At 49.7% G+C, this 17,553-nt stretch overlaps 2 long non-coding RNA genes across 2 annotated transcripts in view; one reads left to right on the top strand and one right to left on the bottom strand.

Annotated features, from left to right (window-relative positions):
• Positions 1-13,761, bottom strand: part of LOC132246572 (uncharacterized) — a 29,116-nt gene extending 15,355 nt beyond the window's left edge. Inside the window, exon 1 of the long non-coding RNA XR_009457968.1 lies at positions 7,287-13,761. This is a non-coding gene — a long non-coding RNA (uncharacterized LOC132246572). The remainder of the gene's footprint in view (positions 1-7,286) is intronic.
• On the top strand, positions 13,736-15,106 carry LOC132246571 (uncharacterized). The gene is made up of 2 exons (XR_009457967.1): positions 13,736-14,256; positions 14,741-15,106. It is a non-coding gene; the product is annotated as an uncharacterized LOC132246571 (long non-coding RNA).
• Positions 15,107-17,553: the final 2,447 nt, after the last annotated feature.

Genomic DNA, 17,553 nt, shown 5'->3' with positions numbered 1-17,553 from the left:
CTATCGATGCGCCCCTAATATAAATTCATAACTTTAAAAAAATATTTTAAAGGTATTATTTGGTTATTGTCCCAAATTTCATTAAGCTTTTAATAAACATAAGAGTATCTTACTACTCAGAAAGAGCTTAACTAATTTCCTTTTTCTCTAAAAGCTGTAAAATGATCAGCAATTAATAAAAAAGCACAGGTTTCTGGTCAAAGTCTTCAAAAGCCAGAACAACACTGCATGTTGTGTTAGAGTTTGATTGAGTATGTCAGGAACTCAACTAAAATGTCTTTATTAAATCCAAAAGACAATAGCAGATACATAGTGACTTTAAGCCAGTAGTTTTCAACCTTTTTTTAGTAAGTGTACACCTGGCAGCCCCCTTTTTAAAAAGTGTACCCCCAGGGGGGTGGGAGCAGCCGGATGTGGAGCAGGTGGGGGTGGCGAGCGGTCAGATGTGGCGGTGGGTGGCGAGGGCCAGACACAGAGCAGGGGCACGGTGAGTGGCAGAGCAGCGGCAGTGCAGCTTCTGTGGGCCCTGCTCTCCCTCCGCCCTGGCCCTGCTCCTGTGAGGCAGCAGGTGTGCTACATCTGCGTCCGCCCCTGTATATTCCCTGGGACCTTTCAAATTACCTCCAGGGGTAGGCATACCCCAGGCTGACAACACCTGCTTTAAGCAAATGCTCTGAAACACTGACAAAGAACGTTTTGCGTTTGAAAGCTTGTCTAACTTAATTCCAACCATTCAGTTGGTCCAATAAAAGTGATCACACCCAAAAAATCCTTGCCTCTTGCATACTTCCTGGATCATCACAGGTAGAACATAACTCTAAACAAACGGGTGCTCAAACCACGGGGTGCTCAAACATCACTCTAAACAAAGGCACGCCAGGGCCCCATCCATCTGTGCAGAGGGAGGCAGGGGGCACGCCAGCCCCAAGACAGCGCAGAAAGGGGGCTTTGTCAGCCTCAACCCGAGCCCAAGGGGCTTGACAAGGCCCCACTACAGCGGCAGGTTGGGGGTGTGCCCATCCCCACGGCAATCCCATGGAAGGAAGAATGGCCAGGCCTCAAACCAGCCATGCAGGGGAAAAAGGCAAAGCTCCAGAAGAAGAAGTGCAAAGTAATGAACTTAGGACAGAACAGTCTCATGCACCGCTACAGGCGTGGGACCAACTGGCTAAGCAGCAGCTCCACAGAAAAGGACCTGGGGGTTACGGTGGACAATAAGCTGAATAGGTGCCAACAGTGCGTGCTTGTTGCCAAGAAGGCTAACCGCATACTGGGCTGCATTAGTAGGAGTGTTGTCAGCACTGAGGGAAGTCATTATTCCCCACTATTCTGCACTGGTGAGCTTACAAGTGGAGTACTGTGTTCAGTTTTGTGCCCTCTACTACAGAAGGGATGTGAACAAGTTGGAGATTAGGAAAAACTTTCTGACTAAAGATTGGTGAAGTACTGGGACGGCTTATCTAGAGGGTGGTGGACTCTTGGAGGATTTTAAGGCCCGGCTCGACAAATCTCTGGCACGATCAAATTAAGGATGGTCCTGCTTGGACTAGATGAGTTACTGGACCCCCTTTCAACCCTAGTTTTCTATGATTTATTAGAAACATTTGGAAAAACAGCAGTATAAGAAACAAAACTGGCGATGTAGCATCCATGGGCATCTGCACGCAAACAGCAGCTACGTCCCCATTGCAACACGCTCCTCTGGTATAGCGCGCCACTACGGTGAAGTAGCAGCTAAAAATAATCATGTGCCACACATACAGCACAGTAAAGTTGCCATAGTGACACATGTGGATGCGCCCTGTATGTTGTGTTAGAATTTGATTGAGCGTGTCAGTAATTCAGTTCAAATGCCTTTATTAAATCCAAAAGCCAATAGCAGAGATACAATTACTTTAAACAAGTGACAAAGAGCCTTTTAGCTCAGCTCTCGTGGTGCGGTGGGTTAGCATGGGATACTTATAAAACAGCACTGGGGAAGTGAGGCTAAGGTTGTGAGTTCAAGACTCACCTAGAGCATTTAACTTTTAGTTCGGATGCTGAAGCAAGCATGTGTGCACCCTTCGCTCCTGTGCAGTGGTAAGGAACCAGCAGCAGCAGCAAGGTGAGCTGGGCCAGCTGTAGGGAAGTGGGAAGGGGTTTTCTCCCATCCCTATTTAGTTGAGGGGAGAGCAGGAGGAGTCTGAACTGCGCATCAGCGTCATTGGCTTCAGACAGTGTTCAGGTGAGTGCACAGAAGGGAGTCTTAAGAGAAAGTTAAAGCATTGTGGGTTAGGACACACGGAGGTCAAGGGGAAAGGGACCTGGTGATGGGGGTCTGCTACAGACCACCACATCAAGGAGCAGAGCTAGACTGGGAATGCTTGAGGCAGCTCTCAAAGGCCGTACAGTTTAGGGACATGTTTGTCATGGGGGACCTAAACTACCCTGACATCTGCTGGGAAGAGCAGTCAGCCAAATCCAACCGTTCACCTAACGCAGGAAGTATATGGTCCCACTGGACTTGGTGTTGGCTATGGGGGATGACCTGGTAGGGGAACTACGGATTCGTGGTCACCTTGGGGACAGTGACCACCACTCACTCAATCAAATTCATCATACGGTGTAGAGCGGGTAAGATAATAATAGGGTGGAGGTGCTTGACTTTAGGAAGGCTAACTTCAGCGTGCTCAGTTTAATCAGCGATGCACTGCAGGAGAGGAGTATTGGCGAGATGGGAGTCCAGGAAGGGTGGTCGTTCCTAAAGGAAGCGATCCTTCAGGCACAGAGGGAGATGATCCCAGTGCGAGGGAAAGGGGAGAAAGGGGACAAAAAACCTCCTTGGCTAAACACAGACATCCAGAAAAGCCTAAGGGCAAAAAAAATAAAAAAGAAGGCATATAGGTGGTGAAAGCAGGAGGAAGCTACCAAGGAGGAGTGTATCTACTTGGCCCGCACTTGCAGGGAGGCAGTTAGAAAGGCCAAAGCAACTACAGAGCTGAGGCTGGCAACACAAATTAAAGACAACAAGAAGTCTATTGTCAGGTATGTAGGGAGTAAAAGGAAGGCGCAGGGCAGCACAGGACCCCTACTGAAGAAACAGGACCGATTAGTGACAGACAGGGGGGACAAGGCTGAGCTATTCAATGAGTTTTTTGCCTCAGTGTCCTTGAACAAGGGTCAAGATCAGTCTCCTAACAGGTTCTTAGATGGGATCAGAGGGATACCAGCCTACCAACTGTCAACGCTGACGTGGTGCAGAGTCACTTGGATGGACTGGATGTGTTTAAGTTAGCAGGCCCAGATGCGCTGCACCCGCGAGTACTAAAGGCATTTGCCGGTGTCATAGCAGAACCACTGGCACGGCTGTTTGAGCACTCGTGGCATTCGGGTCAGGTCCCAGAGGACTGGAAAAGGGCCAATGTGGTCCTCATTTTCAAGAAGGGGAGGAAAGAGGATCCAAGTCATTATAGGCCAGTCAGCCTCACCTCCACCCTTGGAAAAGTCTGTGAAAAGATTATTAAGGATCATATTTGTGGGAGTCCAGCGGGAAAAATACTGCAGCAGGGCAACCAGCATTGATCCATAGCAGGTGGATCATGCCTGACTAATCTGGTTTCATTTTATAACCAGGTCACAAAATGGTGATGCAGAAGTAGAGGTGGATATTGTTTTTTTGGATTTTAGGAAGACCTTCGATACGGTATCTCATCCCATTCTCTTAAATAAATTAAGAGGCTGTGACTTAGATGTTTACACGGTCCGGTGGGTGGCAAATTGGCTTGCAGGTCACACCCAGAGAGTGGTAGCTGATGGGTCAGTATCGACCTGGAAGCATCTGGGTAGTGGGGTCCCACCGGGCTCAGTCCTCAGACCTGTACTCTTCAGTGTCTTCATCAGTGACTTGGATGTGGGCGTGAAGTGTCCTCTGTGCAAGTTTGCAGATGATACTAAATTGTGGGGTGAAGTAAACACTCTGGAAGGTAGGGAATGACTGCAGGCAGACCCAGACAGGTTGGAAAAGTGGGCTGAACACAACAGGACGCAGTACAACAAGGACAAATGAAGAGTACTGCACCTAGGACGTAAAAATATCCAGCGCACCTACTGGCTAGGAAATGACCCTGTCAGCAGCACAGAAGCGGAAAGGGATCTCGGAGTCCTAGTGGACTCCAAGATGAATATGAGTCGTCAGTGTGACGAAATCATCAGCAAAGCTAACTGCACTTTATCGTGCATCAGCAGATGCATGACAACTAGAACCAAGGAGGTGACACTTCCCCTCTATGCGGTACTGGTCAGACTGCAGTTGGTGTATGGCGTCCAGTTTTGGGCGGCTTACTTTAAGAAGGATGTGGACAGCTTCAAGAGGGTCCAGAGGAGAGCCACTTGTACGGTTCAGGGTTTACAGGATAAGCCCTATGAGGAGAGACTAAGGGACCTGGACCTCTTCAGCCTCCACAAGAGAAGGCTGAGAGGTGATCTTGTGGCCAGCTACAAATTCATTAGGGGGGCGCAGCAAGGAACCGGAGATGCTCTGTTCACCAGGACGCCTCTTGGGGTAACAAGGAACAATGGTCACAAACTGACACAGAGCAGATTTAGGCTAGATATCAGAAAAAATGTCTTCACAGTAACGGTGGCCAAAATTTGGAATGGGCTTCCAGGGGAGGTGGTGCTCTCCCCTACCTTAGGAGACTTTAAGAGAAGGCTGGATAGGCATCTGGCTGGGGTCATCTGACCCCAGCACTCTTTCCTGCCTAGACAGAGAGTCAGACTCAATGGTCTGTTGAGGTCCGTTCCAACCCTAGCATCTATGAATCTATTTATTTATGAATCTTGTGTTTGAAAGCTTATCTAACTTATAGATTCATAGATGCTAGGGTCAGAAGGGACCTCAATAGATCATCGAGTCCGACCCCCTGCATAGGCAGGAAAGAGTGCTGTGTTTAGATGACTCCAGCTAGATGCCTATCCAACCTCCTCTTGAAGACCCCCAGGGTAGGGGAGAGCACCACCTCCCTTGGGAGCCCGTTCCAGACCTCGGCCACTCGAACTGTGAAGAAGTTCTTCCTAATGTCCAATCTAAATCTGCTCTCTGCTAGCTTGTGGCCGTTATTTCTTGTAACCCCCGGGGGCGCCTTAGTGAACAAAACCTCACCAATTCCTTTCTGTGCCCCCATGATGAACTTATAGGCAGCCACAAGGTCGCCTCTCAACCTTCTCTTGCGGAGGCTAAAAAGGTCCAGGTTCTCTAGTCTCTCCTTGTAGGGCTTAGCCTGCAAGCCCTTAACCATATGAGTGGCCCTTCTCTGGACCCTCTCCAGGTTATCCACATCCCTCTTGAAGCGTGGCGCCCAAAACTGCACTCCAACTGTACTCCAACTGCGGTCTGACCAGCGCCCGATAGAGGGGAAGTATCACCTCCTTGGATTTGTTCGTCATGCATCTCCTGATGCACGATAAAGTGCCATTAGCTTTTCTGATGGCTCCATCACACTGCCGACTCATGTTCATCTTGGACTCTACTAGGACTCCGAGATCCCTTTCCGCTTCCGTGCCACCCAGCAGGTCATTCCCTAGGCAGTAGGTGTGCTGGACATTTTTCCTCCCTAGGTGCAGCACTTTGCATTTCTCCTTGTTGAACTGCATTCTGTTGTTTTCTGCCCATTTGTCCAACCTGTCCAGATCTGCTTGTAGTTGTTCCCTGCCCTCCGTCATGTCCACTTCTCCCCACAGTTTTGTGTCATCCACAAAGTTGGACAGAGTACACTTCGCTCCCTCGTCCAAGTCGCTGATGAAGACATTGAAGAGAAATTTAATTCCAACCGTGCAGTTGGTCCAATAAAAGTCACCACACCCAAAAAATCCTTGCCTTTTGCATACTTCCTGGATCATCACAGCTAAAACACCACTCTTAACAAAGAGTGCTCAACCTTTTTGTCTGGTGAGACGGATGGACAGTGCCCAATCCATGTGCAAGCAGTACGCAGTCAGTGGTTCCAATCTGGGGCCCAAGGAGTTTATGACAGGGTCCCATCCAGCTGTCCAGAGGGGGGTAGGGCGCAGCCCCGTCCTGATCCAGCATGAAAAGGGATTTTTGGCCAGCCCCAATCGAAGCCCACGGAGGGAGGAAAGGTACAGGCATGACAAGAACCCAATCCATCGGCAATGGGGGGGGAGGGGGGTGCCTCACCGAAGGAAAGAGTTTAGACAGGTGAGAAACCGCCAAATATCCCAACTGTGGGGAGCCCAATGGGGCAGATATCGTAGCTCCACAGGCTGCAATTGGCCCAAGGACCAGAGGTTGAGCACCCGTGCTCTAACACTATCATCAAAACGCTATAACAATATTTATTATGCTTGCAAGCATTGAATCCAAGCACTTACAGCAGGGCTCGCAGGAAGATTCTAGCTATCCCATGCTGCCTGACTCCCAGGGAAGCTCACTAGCAAAGAATCCACCTCTCCCCCTCCACTCCCAATCTCTCACAACGTCATCTTCTTCCGAGCTAGCCCTTCATTCCACACACATCTAGCTTGTCATTCCCCATACACAACCTTCATTCCAGCCTGCCTGCAAGTCACTGCTTTGGGTGACTGGAGGCAGCAGGCACACGTCTCTGCACACACATCCCCAAAGCCTGCATGCACCCAGGCAGGGTCCTGGGAGTAGCACCAATGGCTGGATGCAGGGAAGTGTATGATCAGTGGGGGTTGGAGGTCCGGGACTTGGGGACTGTGTGTGTCTGTGTGTGTGTGCGTGCGTGCGCGCGCAGGGGGGATGGGCACCTGCCAGATATGGGGGAAGATAGCCGGGCGCCAAGGCTGTATCAGGGCAGGGGGGACGGGAGGGGTAGGCGCCTGCCCCTTCAGCAAGAGAAGGAGGCATCGGGGGGAGCTGCATAGGTGGGCTGGTGGCACTTGAGCTGGTGCTCATACTTGTATGGGCAGAGCAACTGAGAGATGCTGGTGGGGGGACGCGCTGGAAGGACCGTGACCAGGCTGCCTGGTGAGGCATGGCAGCCCCAGACCAGGGCAGGGGGGGCCGCCACAGGCCTCCCCTCCTCCCTCCAGCCTGTGCTGGGGCTGGACTCTCTCCGCTGAAATCCGCACAAACTGCGGGACTTCGGCCCGGATGGCACAGGGGCAGCTGGGGGCTCCCTTTAGCAGGGCTGGGGGAAGGCAGGTCGGGACTGGTCACTAATCTTCATAAATAGGTCCTGGTACAAAAAAAGTTGAGAACCACTGTCCTAGACCTCCCATCTCTTTAACGGGTATTTATTTCCTTGCCATTGTACACCCACCTTTTCTCTTACATTAGCATATCACTTCATCCTGCCAACTGAAGCATTTGGATTGTCTGCCTGGCTGCCTCTCTCAAGTCATACTTTCCTGAAACTGTCCTGCTTGAACCTGAGATGATAAAATAACACACTACCTATTACTTTACAGTTCTTAATTCCTACATGTTTAATTTTTTTTTAAGTTACAGTAATCAAATATCCAAATAAGTTAAGAGCTATGATGCTATGCGATTGCCAGGTCAAGGTTAAATGCAGTTTTAGTAAAAACAAAACCCTTCTTTCTCTAAATCAAATTTGCTTAGTATATAAGGGAACAGGTGGAAGAAATGGGGTGTTTTTTTTCATTCCAGACCTACACACTACTCCTGAATTTAAAAGCCAAACTGACCTCTTGCCATCATGACAGGTGGTAAAAGAAGATATTCTCACAGAATCGTTTTTCAGATTTTGTTCTGTTCAATCACTTCTGTTCAATCACAAAGTCCCCCCCTCCCTGTGTTTTTCCTTTTTGGTCCAAATCCTCCAACCAAGAGAGAGAGAACGGTCCCAAGGCTTAAAATAGTAATTTATCAGCATGAAGCTCATGTGTGTTTGCACAACAACCAGTGCAATCAGTGGGCTAATGTGGCCTACAAACAGTACCAAAATAAAACTAACCTGTAAAAACTCTAATATCCCATGCTGTATCTATTAAGTCTCATTTCCTTTGTTTGGTTTACTCTAGCTAAGCGAATGAAGTCCTAATACTAGATTGATTAGCTGCTTTAAAGGTAAGACCTGCCTTAGCTTTGCTGTGTATTTATAAAACTACAGTTTCACACCCCACTTCTGCAAATGATTATGCATACATTTAGCCTCATGCGCTAATAGTCTTACTGAGTTTAACAGCTCATTTGTTGAAAACTATGCACACACAGACTTGGCCTTCGAATACAAAAGGAGCTTTTTCAGACTATATCTTTTCAGGATAAGAACTAACAAACAGGCCATAGTGACAAATGCAGTTGTGTTGACATAAACGGGAATTTTCATTTCATTTACACGCACCTTAAGTCTTTATTTGCGTTTGTACAGCATCTGCTACAACAGAACTTTAGTCAGGATTGTCACCTCTCCTCATCGAAGGACATACAAATAATTAACACAGTAATCAACTATCATGGTTATCTAGTATACAGAATATGTAGCAGGGCACTGGGATGTGCCTGATCCTTTAGGAGAGCAAGCGGCCTGAGAGGCTGCTTTTAGGGGGCAGGGGGGAGCTAATGAGGGACTCACCTGGCTGGAAGAGGGCTCAGGCTGGAGCTACATGAGCCCAGAGTCTGCACCAGTCTGTTCGATTCTCCCCAGCTACTGCACAGTGCAGAACTCCTGGCTCCGGGTCCCTGAAGGGAACTGGATTTTGGCTGAACAACTCTACAGGTCTGGAAACAGAGGCAAGTTTCTTGGACTGAGGAAGACTGGGTTTACAGGCAAGTGGTCTTTATGTTACACCTCTAAAGACTGAGGTGTCTGCCAGACAGCGGTGATGTTACTTATTTATGTTTAGCCTTGAACCCTGGGGGTGCAGACTCAAGGCTTGCTTAGAGAGCCAGTATCCCAGGAGCCCTCACACTGAGGGTGGGACCCAGGGAGGGGTCCCAGAACTGAAAAAAGGCTGAGACCCAGATCACGAGGTCCAAGAGGCCCAGAGCCACCTGTGTCCAGGGCTGGGCTGGGGAGGGGTCTGAGCGCTCAAGGAGCCAGAGTGTATAAGAAGGAAAATCAAAGGGAGAACATCTCTGAGGCTTAGGGCATGGAGTAGGGGAGGAAAAGGAACCACTCAGTTTGCCCTGAAGGCTAGGTCCCTGTAGGGCACCTGCAGTCAGGCCGAGAGGAACCTACCAAAGTTGGATGTCTGGATAGAGGCCAACGGGGCCTCAGACCCAGTGGAAACTTACTGGATTCGGGCTCACTCTAAGGCCTGCTAGCAGCCTCCTTGAATCAACCTGTAATATTAAGAGCAAGGCACGGCTGGTGAACAATGAAGAGAGAGTGACATTAGGGCTGGAGCCAGGCAGGAGCAGCAAGGCCGCTAGGGGTGTCATGGCAGCCCCTGTGGCTGTGAGCCTGTCACAGAGTACTTCTATTTTTGCCTTTGAAAGGAAAATATCAAGTAGTGATAAAATTATGATCACATAATCTGTGATTCCATGACTTGTTTATTTAAAATTGGTTTAATGGACCACCGATAGTACAGTGCAGCCCCAACATTTTCACACGGCAGGCCAGACTGTCAGTGGCCAGTACATTCGTGGGCTGGATCCAGGTGTTCCTGCTCTGGCACGTGAGTGGGCACCATCTGGCCAGGTGGGGGACAAACTGGCTTCAACACAGCCCTGATGGGGAAAGGAGCTTGACCCATCCTTGTGAAGAGGGAAAAAAGGCTAGCCAGGTGACCTTGTAGGGAGGGAAAGAGTGCGTGGCCTGGCCCAACCTGGCCCTGCAGGAAAGGAAGGAGACACGGTCCAACCCTGATCCCGAAGTGGGGGAACGTGGCCCAGGCCCACGGGGGAAAGAGGCATAGCTTGGCTCAGACCAGCCATGCAGGTATTGGGGCTTGGGGATTTGGCAGGGGAAAGTGGGGGGGAGGCTGTGTTCATGGCCACCACTCGCTTGCTGCCAATTCCCCAGACCCATGGGGAGCCCCACAAGCCAGATGTGATGGCTCCATGGGGCTGCATTTGGCCCAGGGCCTGGAAATTGAGCAACCCTTGTCTAGTAGATGCATAATACAGCAATTTATATTTGCTTAGAGAGATAATTAGAAAACATAAATAACAATGAAATGTTAGTTAAAATCTCAAAAGATTAAAAAATACCTGTCAGCATTTTCATTTTTATACTCTCAGCCTTGTATGGATAGCCATTTTAATAATATAACATTAGGTATCGTTTTCAAAAGATCCTGCCTGTTTGAAAATATGCACAAGTGGAGCAGGTGTAACTGCTTCACAACAAGTTGTAGCGCTGAAAGAAGAAGAAAAAAAAGTTAATTTCTCAATTAGTGAATTAGTTCACATTTTGGACTCTAAAAATACCCACGGTTAGTTCTGTAGACAATACATTTAGAAATCCTTTCCAAGAGTTACAAAAGTTCCCTGTCCAATACAAATCACCATTTCCAAAGATATTAACAGAGCCAACAAACAGTCTTCAAAGCAACCTTGAAAACAGCACAAGAAAAGCTGGAAAGTAGGGTTTGATGCTTTTCCACCACAAATCAACTAGCCTATCTTCAAAAAGGCCAAAAGGTTCCCAAACAGTTACGACTTTTATTCCCTACCAGCCTTTACTAGACCTGAACTAGCAGCTTAAAAGTCAAAACTTTTCATTCTATTTTTAATCCATCTTGTTTTTTATTATTTTTTTAAATCTATTTTTAATCTTTCTTGTTTCCCCAAGAAAAGCCATTTTAAGGATCCAATCCAACTGACACTGAGATGAATGGGAGTCTTTTCATTGACTTTACATAGTACTGAATCAAGCCCAAAGCATTCATAGTGGATGATTTCCTCTTTGGAACCCCGCCCCCCACTCCACAAGGGAAATCACCTATCAGTTATGATACCACATACCAACGTAAAAGCAGAGACTCGCCAAAACAAAAGCAAAAAACCCAACCTCCATCAATCATTGTTAAAACAGAAACATGTTTCTAAGTATGTAAATCAGGAAAAAGAGGGGCTTTTTTCAGCATTGAGGAAATCAGGACTGTTAGTCTTAACTTTACACAGAAGAGCAATTTTAAAACTATCCCACACTAAATCCTAAGATTAATGTAAAAAGATGATACTATCTCACCAGAGGAAAGAGTTTAGACAGGTGAGAAACAGAATCTAGTATTCATGGAAGGGTGATTATTGGTTTGGCTAGACACTTTTGCTTCTACTTGCTCTAATATAATTTCCCAACCTTAAAATACATTGTACCTTCTCTTTGGGTGTGAATCATACAGTATTTCATGACACTACTTTACCCATTTAAAGGTAAAAATCCCAGTGATACAACATTCAAATTGGAAGATTTAAAATTATAGCAAAAACTGGAATAAATATCCCCCACCACAATTCTGCCTAGATAAGTCTTTTGCTTTCTATTTAACAAAAGAAGATTGACAAATATAATTCTTCCTACATGTTCAAGTTAACAGGAACACAATGATTCATATACACTGCAGTACTAAAATAACTGCATTACTGGACTCATTTTTGGCATCTAAACCTATTACTTATGTTCACTTGGAAATTTTAAAAGCCTTGGTGGGGTGATATAGTTGGGGGTAGTCCTGCTTCAAGCAGGGCATTAGACTAGGTGACCTCCTGAGGTCCCTTCCAACCCTAATTTTCAATAATTCTGTTTAGCTTTGAGAGCTTTGAAGCATGGAAAGTTTCATTCAAGAAGTGAGAGTTTCTAGTCAAGATTTTTCCCCTCCCCCCGAAATGCAGGAGCATGTGAAATCAGATTTCACTGTAAGTATTTTTAAAGCATAATTATAACTGCTATTGCTAAATGAATAGATCCTACTAGAAAGGTAAGCCAAGCAACTTCCTGTGTCAGGGAGCAGACATGTAGTAAATTAACTGGAATCAAAGTGGTTCCGTAACTTCATCAAGCACTTTCTCCTTTCTTTTCCTATGCGCATGCATGACTATGCAATGGGTGTGCGAAATGATGTTTCAGGCCTCACCTAGCCAGATATTGTGCCTATTTAATTAAAATTGGTTTTAAAAAGTTATCAACACAAGCTACACCAAGAAAACCACCTGTGAATTGGTGTGCACTACTTAAATTGACCAGATTGAGTAAACCAGAGTTAAACTGGTTCCATTTTTTGTGTAAGCAAAGCCAGAGGCATAACCAGGAACGTCAGTGCCCGGGGGAAGACAGCGCCGAGCGCTGGAGAGGGAGGTGAGGAGCGTCGAGTGCTGGAGAAACAAGGAGACAATTCCAGTCCTACTTAATGTCTTCACTGGAGCATTTCTGAAATCAGTCCCCATTAACAGGCATGAAAAATATATCCAGTTGCTATTTAAGATGCTGTAGAGAAAGCGATCATCGTGGCTTCCTGTACCTAGTACAGTGGTTTCTCAGCCTTTTTCAGCTCCAGGCGCCCTTCTGTAACTTGCCTGAATTTTGTGGCACCTGCATTTCAAAAATTAATTTCACTCATTTTTTCATTATGAAAAATAGTAGACTGACTCCCACCCCTACCTCTTGCCAAGAGCTTAGACCACAGCAGATACGAACGGCTTCTGATGCTACGGCTTCCTACCTGAAACCTCGAGGTTTGTCTTGTGAATCACATGCAGGTGTTTACATGTCTAATAGAGCTAATATCACAAAGGAGCCCAGCTGAGACTTACTCATTTCATGTACCAAGACAATCTTGTAAGGTCTCTTTATTTGGGATGTTGCAGGAAAAAAAATTATTTTTGCCAGATGCTTACAAGAGCTGACGCATCTCTGATTCAGTGAGTCTACGTGGTACAAACCACAACCAACACCATTCCTAAGGTTACTGCAGAAACTGAAGTGTTGAACCAACCTTAACTCATACACCTGGGCCCGTCCAGCAGGGCAGGCAGCACGGGCCAGGGGAAACAAGAGCAGCACCAGCAACGGCTGCACGAGCCCACGAGCTTCCAGTGAAAGGGGTCGCCCGGATTCACCTCCCTGGGCTAAAAGGGATCTCATTGCAAAGGGCGACTCCACCAAACTCTGTCCCCCGCACCCACCGCTCTGGGGATCGAGTGCTCAAATCCACCCGGTGCTCGACTCGCACTCACGCACTCGGTATGTGAGCCCATGCAGCCACATACATGCACGTGTGTGTGTGTGTGTGTGTGTATATACATACATGCATGCTCACGCATCTGCATGTGTAGGTGTATACACGCAGTGCACCTGCAGCATATAGGGTACAGCGTGCGTGCATGTGCATACTGTGTGCACAGTGTGCACGTGTTTGTGTGTGTACATGCAGGTGTGTGCACAGGCAGAAGTGTATGTGCATTGCCACACGCACTCTTTCCACATATGTATACCAACATATACACTTGTACACGTATACACATACGTGTGCATGTGGATATCCGCACCCGCGCCCCCCCTCGTACAAACACCCGTGGGCAACCCCTCGCAGCCCAGGACGACCCTGTCTCACGACGCCAGTCCCGGGTGCCGGACTCTAGCGCAGCCGGGCCGCGTGTCTGCGCGGGGGGGGCGGCTCTGCAGTGAGGACCGGCCACAACGCGCTGCTCCTGCCCCTCCAGCTCCCCCTCCGGCTCCTGCGGCTGTGCAGAGACCCGGCCTCCATCGGGGCGGTGCCGGGGCCGGGGCCGGCGCTGCCCCAGCGCTCACGTCGGTGCCGCAGGGTGTCAAAGCGGGCCTGAGGCGGCCTGGACACGCTTCCGCTTCCGCTTCCTCCTCCTCCTCCTCCTCCTCCGCCTGCTGCTGCCGAGCGCGCGTGCCCACGACACCCCCTTCCCCCTCCCCCTCCCCCCCGCCGCTCCTGCCGCGTTTCCCGGCTCTGGCCCGCGGGGGCGACGGACGCAGTCCCGGCCCCAGCGCCAGCGGGGCGTGGGCGTGGGCGCGGGCACGTGACTCCCGCCTCCGCTCCGCTCCGCTCCTGCCGCCCAGCCTGCGCTGCGCTGCGCACGCGCCAACCCCTTGCTCCTCCCCCGCCGTTGTGACGCGCGAGCTCCCCATTGGCCGCGGCGGCTCGGACCGCTGCGTGCAACCGCGACGGCGCCCTTGCGTGGCGGGAGCGGCGGTGCGGGACGCTGCCCGGCTCCGTGTCGCTGCGGGCTGTGCTGGGCGCTGCCCCCCCCCCGGGCAGTGCGGGCGAGCGGCGGCCGGCAGGGGTTGTGCGGCGTGTTTGAGCCGTGCCGTGCGGGGCGCGCAGAGACGGGCTCCTCACTCGCGCGTGGTTGGTGTGGATGAGGGCTGGCCAGTAGCACTTGGGATTCTTGGCTATAAACTCCGTTCGTGTCTGCAAGGGGCGCTTTAAAAACCTCCAAGTCGGTGTCCTGTTTTGCACACACGGCTTCTGACATCGATGCTGGCATTTTACTTCCAAGCCAGTGGATTTGGCACACTTGCTGTCAGGCTTTGTCACTTCGGTTTAGAGGAGTAGCAATAGTCCGGTTTTCTGACGAGTTCGATTAGATTTGAGATGTCAGTTTTGACTTCACAGCTTTAAGCATGCACACTTCTGAAACCCCTTCATTTCCTTCCAGTGATTAACATGCAGGGTCTCTGGATAAGCGTGGGGGGGTCAGGAGGAGTTGTAGGACCAGGGCTGCGAGAGGGGTGCCCGTCCCCGTGCTGGGTAGAAGAGGACAGGGCACAGGGGATTGCAAAGCTGGCCCACGGGCTCTGCAAATATCCCATGTAGGTTTCTTTCATTTCAGCCTTGCCTCATAGACTGCGGGATGAGAGAGATCCTGTGTGTCAGACTACAGCAGGGCTTCAGTAGTCTTCCCCCGTGGCTACTGCGGAGTACAAAGCTGTTACAGCACAATGGCACCGAGAAACGGGCAATAAGTCACAAAGAGACCTCTCTGACGTTGCAAAGACGTGCATGCCCGAACAGTTCAGCGGGGGCCACTATCCCTCGTTTCGTTTTCACCACTGCGAGGAGCAAAAGCACTGCTGTCTCTGGGATCCCGCTTGGTGGTTTATTCTGTCTATTCTGCATGAAAGGAGCCGTCACTGAATGTTTTCAGCTAAAATCTCTTGTACTCTTACAAGTGTAATAAAATATGGACATACCTGGCTGCGGAGACTGTTATTGTAGGGAAGTGGTTGTGATTTACTTGGATGTCACAAATAGCCTCTCAGGAAGGACGGTGGGGCCACAGCACAAGCTGGTGCGTTCTGTCCTGTCCAAGTGTTTCCCTTTGTACAAGTAGATGGTGAAAGGATTCTGACTTGAGCTGAGACGTAATCCATTCTGGTCCTCTGTCAAGTCATCTATAAATCCGTATTTATGAAGTCAAAAGATAAATGTTGCCTGAAACAAACTAGATTCATAGATTCATAGGTGTTAGGGTCGGAAGGGACCTCAATAGGTCATCGAGTCCGACCCCCTGCATAGGCAGGAAAGAGTGCTGGGTCTAGATGACCCCAGCCAGATACTCATCTAACCTCCTCTTGAAGACCCCCAGGGTAGGGGAGAGCACCACCTCCCTTGGGAGCCCGTTCCAGACCTTGGCCACTCGAACTGTGAAGAAGTTCTTCCTAATGTCCAATCTAAATCTGCTCTCTGCTAGCTTGTGGCCATTGTTTCTTGTAACCCCCGGGGGCGCCTTGGTGAATAAAACCTCACCAATTCCCTTCTGTGCCCCCGTGATGAACTTAAAGGCAGCCACAAGGTCGCCTCTCAACCTTCTCTTGCGGAGGCTGAAAAGGTCCAGTTTCTCTAGTCTCTCCTCGTAGGGCTTGGTCTGCAGGCCCTTGACCATACGAGTTGCCCTTCTCTGGACCCTCTCCAGGTTATCCGCATCCTTCTTGAAGTGTGGCGCCCAGAATTGCACGCAGTACTCCAACTGCGGTCTGACCAGCGCCCGATAGAGGGGAAGTATCACCTCCTTGGACCTATTCGTCATGCATCTGCTGATGCACGATAAAGTGCCATTGGCTTTTCTGATGGCTTCGTCACACTGCCGGCTCATGTTCATCTTGGAGTCCACTAGGACTCCAAGATCCCTTTCCACCTCTGTGCCACCCAGCAGGTCATTCCCTAGGCTGTAGGTGTGCTGGACATTTTTCCTCCCTAGGTGCAGCACTTTGCATTTCTCCTTGTTGAACTGCATCCTGTTGTTTTCTGCCCACTTGTCCAACCTATCCAGGTCTGCCTGCAGCTGTTCCCTGCCCTCTGGCATGTCCACTTCTCCCCATAGCTTTGTGTCATCTGCAAACTTGGACAGAGTACATTTGACTCCCTCGTCCAAGTCACTGATGAAGACATTAAAGAGTATCGGTCCAAGGACCGAGCCCTGCGGGACCCCACTGCCCACACCCTTCCAGGTCGAGACCGACCCATCCACCACGACTCTTTGGGTGCGACCCTCTAGCCAATTCGCCACCCACCGGACTGTGTAGTCATCCACGTCACAGCCTCTTAACTTGTTCACCAGTAGGGGGTGGGATACTGTATCGAAGGCCTTCCTGAAGTCTAAGTATACGACATCCACCCCTCCTGTGCCCAGGCGTTTCGTAACCTGGTCATAGAAAGAGACTAGATTGGTCAGGCACGATCTGCCCGCCACGAACCCGTGCTGGTTTCCCCTCAGCATAATTTGTCCTGCCGGGCTCTCACAAATGTGAGCCTTGATAATTTTTTCAAAGACTTTACCAAGGATGGAGGTGAGACTGACTGGCCTATAGTTGCCCGGGTCCTCCTTCCTCCCCTTTTTGAAAATGGGGACCACGTTAGCCCTTTTCCAGTCCTCCGGGACTTGGCCCGCACGCCACTAGCGTTCAAATATTCCTGCCAGTGGCTGTGCAATGATGTCGGCCAGTGCCTTCAGCACCCTCGGATGGAGCCCATCCGGGCCTGCCGACTTAAAGGCATCCAGTTCCTCCAAGTGACTCTGCACCACCTCAGGGTCTACGCATGGCAGTCTGGCGCCTTGCTGCTGCCTCTCTACAACCCCAGGGAGAGACTTGTCGTGTCCCTCACTTAGGAACACTGAGGCAAAGAACTCGTTGAGGAGTTCAGCCTTGTCCCTCCTGTCTGTCACCAATTGTTTCTGCCCATTGAGTAGGGGTCCTTTTCCTCCCTGGGCCTTCCTTTTACTCCCAACATATCTAAAAAACAATTTCTTGTTGTCTTTTACTTGGGATGCCATCCTCAGCTCCATGGTAGCTTTGGCCCGTCTAACTGCCTGCCTACAAGCACGAGCATAGGTAATACATATTTTTGAATATTCATCAGACGTACCAGTTTCAGCGGCCAGGGATTAAGGCTGCTGACACATGTTCATGTACATGTTAATCACACCACAAATAGGAACAGCCCCAGAGCCCAACGCAGCTCGTATCGCTCCAGAGCCCCTCGCACTGTGCCATGTCTGGGGAGCCACTGCTCTGTTGTGGGAGCGAGGGGGCAAGTCTGGGAGCCCTGCCAAGGGGTGAAGCTTTCACAGCACAGGCCTGATGGGAAGCCCCTCGTCCTGTCTCCCTGGGAGCCTGGTCCTGCATCCAGGTTTGTATCTCCTCT

This window comes from Alligator mississippiensis, chromosome 16, assembly GCF_030867095.1.
Source record: "Alligator mississippiensis isolate rAllMis1 chromosome 16, rAllMis1, whole genome shotgun sequence".
NCBI classification, from domain to species: Eukaryota; Metazoa; Chordata; order Crocodylia; family Alligatoridae; genus Alligator; species Alligator mississippiensis.
The sequence above is the reverse complement of the archived record's forward strand: the minus strand, read 5'-3'. Positions and strand labels throughout refer to the sequence as shown.